Source organism: Coregonus clupeaformis, chromosome 5 (genome assembly GCF_020615455.1).
Source record: "Coregonus clupeaformis isolate EN_2021a chromosome 5, ASM2061545v1, whole genome shotgun sequence".
Taxonomy (NCBI): domain Eukaryota; kingdom Metazoa; phylum Chordata; class Actinopteri; order Salmoniformes; family Salmonidae; genus Coregonus; species Coregonus clupeaformis.
The window spans coordinates 20,463,747-20,469,503 of record NC_059196.1 but is presented as its reverse complement, the minus strand read 5'-3'; positions in this window follow the sequence as shown (position 1 = coordinate 20,469,503).

Below are 5,757 nucleotides of genomic sequence, written 5' to 3'. Positions count from 1 at the left end.
TGGGAATTGATTTCATGTACTTCAGTGGTGTCCAGATTGATATCGCACACAATTGCTACTGGTTTCCAAACAATCCGAGCAAGAAGCATTTCTTCCAATCAGAAGTTACAAAGTTACATGATTGGGGTCCAAATGTGGTAGTCTTCTCTGCCGTTGCTACGGTACCACTAACCCTGGGTAATCCTTCTGATGATCTCCTTTTACAGGCTGTAAGAAGAGCTCAGCTGGAACAGCCAGAGGAGTTAAGGCTGTTGGAACAGCTGCAGAATAATGCTGATGTGTGTACTTCAAAGTTAGGACGCACCGGACTCCTGAAGCACAAAATATTCCTTACACAGGAAATGCCGATCAAGCAAAAGCCATATCGTTTGTCCCCAGCGAAGCTAATCATCCAAAAGGGACTCATTAATGATATGTTGACACAAGATATAATAGAACGTTCCTCCTCTCCCTGGGCTGCTCCTGTTGTCCTCATTCCAAAAAAGACCGGTGGTCTTAGATTTTGTGTGGACTATAGGAAGACCAACAATGTTTCCCAGACTGATGCCTATCCTCTTCCCACCATCCACGAGATCCTGGAGTCATTGTCTGGCGCTGTTGTGTTCACTACCCTTGACCTCAATAGTGGCTATTGGCAGGTTGAGATGGACCAGGAAAGCAAGGACAAGACTGCTTTTGTCTGTGCTGAGGGCTTGTTTTCCTTTAAGGTGATGCCTTTTGGATTAAAGAATGCACCTGCCACTTTCCAAAGACTCATGGAGATTGCGTTAGGTGAGCTCAAAGGGAAGATATGTTTCGTCTACCTGGACGATATAATTATCTACTCCCAGAACAGAGAGCAACACTTTCAAGACCTTCAAGCAGTGTTGGACAAGCTAAGAGAAGCTGGTCTGACAGTGAACATGAAGAAGAGCAACTTCTGCCAAACCTCCCCTGAAGTTCCTTGGCCATATTGTGTCTTGTGATGGTATTCATGTGGATCCTGAAAAGACCAAGGCTGTACAAGACTTCCCTGTGCCAACCACACTCAAGGCCCTTCAACGGTTCCTTGGGATGGCTGGATGGTACCATCGGTTTGTGTGGAACTTCTCCCAGGTGGCAGAACCCCTCAACGGGTTGAAGCGAAAAGGAGCGAAATTCCGATGGACGGCAGAGTGCCAGAACTCCTTTGAAACCCTGAAACGACACCTCGTCACCCCTCCCATTTTGGGTCATCCCAACTTTGATTTCCCTTTTGTTGTTTACACTGATGCAAGTGATGTTGGACTTGGTGCTGTCCTAGTCCAACAGACTGGACTTGGTACTGAAGAAGTGCTAGCGTTCGCCAGTCGGACATTGAATGGAGCAGAACGGAACTACTCCACAACCGAGCAAGAGTGCCTGGCAGTTGTCTGGGCTTTGGAAAAGTGGAGGTACTACCTGGAGGGAAGACACTTCACTGTGGTCACTGACCATTCCTCCCTTGTGTGGGTGTTCAAGACCAACAAACCAAGCACCAGGCTCATCAGATGGGCTCTACGGTTTGCAAGAGTTCACCTTTGCAGTAGAATACAGGAAAGGAAAATACAACACTGTTCCAGATGCCTTATCCAGAGCTCCTGCTTGTGGTAATGGTGGCCCCTCATCTTACATGTGCTACTGTCCTGTCTAGCAGTCGAGACTCACCCAAAACTGACTTTCCCATCTCTGATGAGGTCATTTGGAAAGCCCAACAGGATGATCCCGAAGTACAGGCTTTGTACCAGACTATCCTGGAAGATGAAGAAAAGATGGTCAACCCTACCACAAAGCTGACCATCATTGAAGACAAAGTCTACCGAGTTGTACAACTACCTCACAGAACACTCTACCAAATGTACATACCTGAAACTCTACGCCTTCAACTGCTTCAACATTTCCATGAAGACCCATTAGCTGGTCATTTGGGCAGGTTCAAAACCTACAAACGTTTGCAAGCATTACTGTACTGGCCACATCTGAGCATGGATGTGAAGTCACATATCCGAAAATGTCAGGTTTGTCAAATGTACAAACCAGAAGGTAGAAAACCTGCTGGCAAGTTGCAGCAAACTGTGGTTACCCGACCTTGGGAAATGTTAGGAGTGGATTTGATGGGTCCATTTCCTAGAAGCTCCAATCAGAATGTGTACATGCTTGTTTTTGTTGATTACTATTCCAAGTGGGTTGAGCTCTTTGCCCTGCGTCAGGCCACAGCGAGGACCGTCTCTAACATCCTTACGAAAGAGATCCTGACTCGCTGGGGAGTGCCTGATTACATTCTGTCTGATCGAGGTTCCCAATTTGTCTCTGATCTCTTTGGAGAGACCTGCCAAAGATGGAACCTGAGACAGAAGTTGACCACAGCCTATCACCCACAGACCAACCTCACTGAGAGAGTAAATCGAACCTTGAAGACAATGGTTGCTTCCTATGTAGGGACCCAGCACAAACACTGGGACAAGCACCTTCACGAGTTTCGATTTGCCCTGAATTCTGCTGTGCAAGAGTCCACTGGAGTCACACCTGCAGAGCTGAACCTAAGTCGTCTCCCTCCGAGGACCCTTGGATATGGTGCTACAGCCCCAGCAGCTTACTCCAGACGCTGCTTGCTATGACCAGGTAGTCCATCTCCACGACTTGAGAGCTCTTGTCTCAAGGAACATGATCCAGGCACGACTCAAGCAGAAGAGAAATTATGATAAGAACAGACGAGACATGCAGTTCCAGCTTCGTGATCGGGTGTGGCTTCGCTCTCATCCTTACTCGAAAGCTGAACAATTCTTCTCGGCCAAGCTCGCTCCTAAATGGCAAGGACCATATAGGATTGTGGAGCAGGTGGGCCCTTTGAACTACCGAGTGGTGAAAGAGGACACAGGTGAAGATATGCGCGTTGTCCATGTCTCACGCCTTAAGGCCTGTTACCCCTCGGCTGAGGAATTGGAGGAGATTGAGCGCCGCAAGGTCCTGGAGATCTTTGAAGAGGAAAGTAAGGAGACTTTTCTCGGATTCCCAGACCCAGAAGTCTCACGGCTTAATGCCTGTGACCCCTCAGCTGAGGAGCGTGAGCGCCAAAAAGTAAGGAATATTTTTGTAGAGGAAAGTGATGAGGAGACCTTTCTCGGTTTCCCCGACCAAGATCTGCCTTCCCGGGCAATGGTCGGCTTTTTCCAGGGGAGGGGGTGTGTGACGGCCCTGAATATTTCTGAACCGTCTCAAGGCTTCTCCTTCTAATAGGGCGCTTCCCCTTTAATTCCCCATTAAATAGCCAGCATCAGCTGCGCAAAAAGGGGGAGTTGTGATTGAGACATGAATGAGGATGTGTACTACCTTCAGTTCATGAAGCTTCGCCATTACGTTTGTTTTGTTGCCTTACAGTGTGTTTTGTGGCCTTAAAGCGAGTTTACCCAGGATTGGATCCACTCTGTGCGTCTGTGGACTACAACTCTCCGTTGGTTTTCGTGGCCTTTCCTCCGCTGGAGGGCTGTTGGCGGATTGTCTGACTGACCGACTGACTACAACTTTTTGTATACGGTATTTCATTTGTTTGGGGTGATGTATACTGTGATTTATGTAGTTGTGAGGACGTATTATTCTTTGGGTAGTCTTTGATACGCTTTATAGTTGTGTTACAAAATAAGTGTTATTTTGAGTGTATGAATATACTGGGTTTATGCTACGGACAAGCGTTGCGGGACTAAGGTCACTTGAGCCACTGAACTTATTTACCGGGCTGGACTCTTTTTATGCCCGAGGTACAGGACATTTCTAAATGAACATAAGTGCATTGATTTGTTATATTGTTGTGTGTGGGTGTGTGTGATCATTTATGTTGTTAATACAACCACGCAAAAGAATACACTTGTTTGAAGTTCTTTCCAAGGTTTTAAGGGGTTTATGAAAAGTATATTTCCATCTTGACTTTTACATAAGTCCTTTGTATTGGTGTGACTTGACGGACCAGATGGGACTCATTCCCTCCCAAACTAAAAGGAGAAACCCAGGCTTTCTCTGGTAGGCACAACCTACCTGGCACCCCTATAAATAACCTCAAGTCAAAACCGTTACAATTTGCTCTGTGCTATATGCACGACCAATCACAGCAGGCACCACATCACTCCAGGGGCTTCTTGCAGTGTCTGCTACTGCCTCGCGCAGTATGTTGTATTGTTTATTTTTTCATTAATGTGCGGTTATGGAAACTCATCAGACGGAAATAAAAATCTATATTTTTTTGGGTACGAACAAAAGACTGAAGCCCCGGATGCCCAGGCCTAATGACGCCGTTGCTACTGATAGGATAACAGAAGCCCTGGGGGGTCAAGATGGAGCACGGTCAATGGGCCTTTACACACCTTTCCCGCTGCTGGCATTCTGGTCCCGTCAGTATAGAGGAACGCACACTAACGCCCTGGACCAGAGCCAGCATTCTCCTAAATATTTCCCTCCAACACATCATGAGACTGGATATCAAGGGCAGTAGTTCTAGTCGTCAGGGTGCTTTATTATGGCCCTCGCTGCAGATGGAAGAGGATCCCGACATTGTGAACCGCAACACCGAGCTGGATGACATCCTCAGACAAATATCAGAGCTGGGCAAATGGAGAGAGATCTTCAACGCCAGTGGGTAAGTTGGAGAAGTCAATTTCACCTTTCCAATTATTGCTTTAGTTGGGTCATTGTGTAGGCCTGTGCAGTAATTATGAGAAGTCGATGCTGTTTTATAGCCTCAACACATCTAGTACATGAAGAAATATTCAAGCAAGACCATGCACATTACTTTAAACTTATCAGATCATTTTTATTTACAGGTTGGAATTACAAGATTGTATCATTAAAGTAAGTTGTGTGTTTTCTTTTACATTAAATAACTTGAAAATGTCAAAATAAACTTTGGGTCATACTTGAATCTGATTTTCATTTCCATGAAATGCCTCTGCATGGATTCATTGCTCACCAATGCAATGAATAGAAATGTGATTTTGTTGAATACATTGAAATACATAAAACAGTAAAAAAATGTGTACCAAACATTAAGAACACCTGCTCTTTCTATGACAGACTGACCAGGTAAATACAGGTTAAAGCTATGATCCCTTATTGATGTCAGTAAAGATGAAGGGGAAGAGACAGGTTAAATAAGGATTTTTAAGCCTTGAGACATTTGAGACATGGATTGTGTATGTGTACCATTCAGAGGGGCAAGACAAAATATTTAAGTGCCTTTGAACGGGGTATGGTAGTAGGTGCCAGGCGCATTGGTTTGTGTCAAGAACTTTAACACTGCTGTGTTTTTCACGCTCAAGGCAGTTTCTCGTGTGTATCAAGAATGGTCCACCACCCAAAGGACATCCAGCCAACTTGACACAACCTGCATTGCTTGCTGTTTGAGGTTTTAGGCTGGGTTTCTGTATAGCACTTTGTGACATCTGCTGATGTAAAAAGGGCTTTATATATCAAATGTGATTGATTGATTGATTGATGGGGGGGTTGTTCTTAATGTTTTGTACACTCAGTGTATATAGCCTACTTATAAATATGAATCAATTTAAAAGAGAGGTTCTTAGTTTTATGACATTCTCTTTGTGAATCCATGACCACATATTGTGACCATAAGCACTTGCACACCTGCATCTCCCATCTCACCTGCACTTCTTGCATAAGTCAGTTAGGCCAAACCTTACATTTTCAGTGCGATAGCTGATCCTATGCAGATGCTCTTCTCAGATAACTGCATGTCACTCCTATCCAATCAGACAA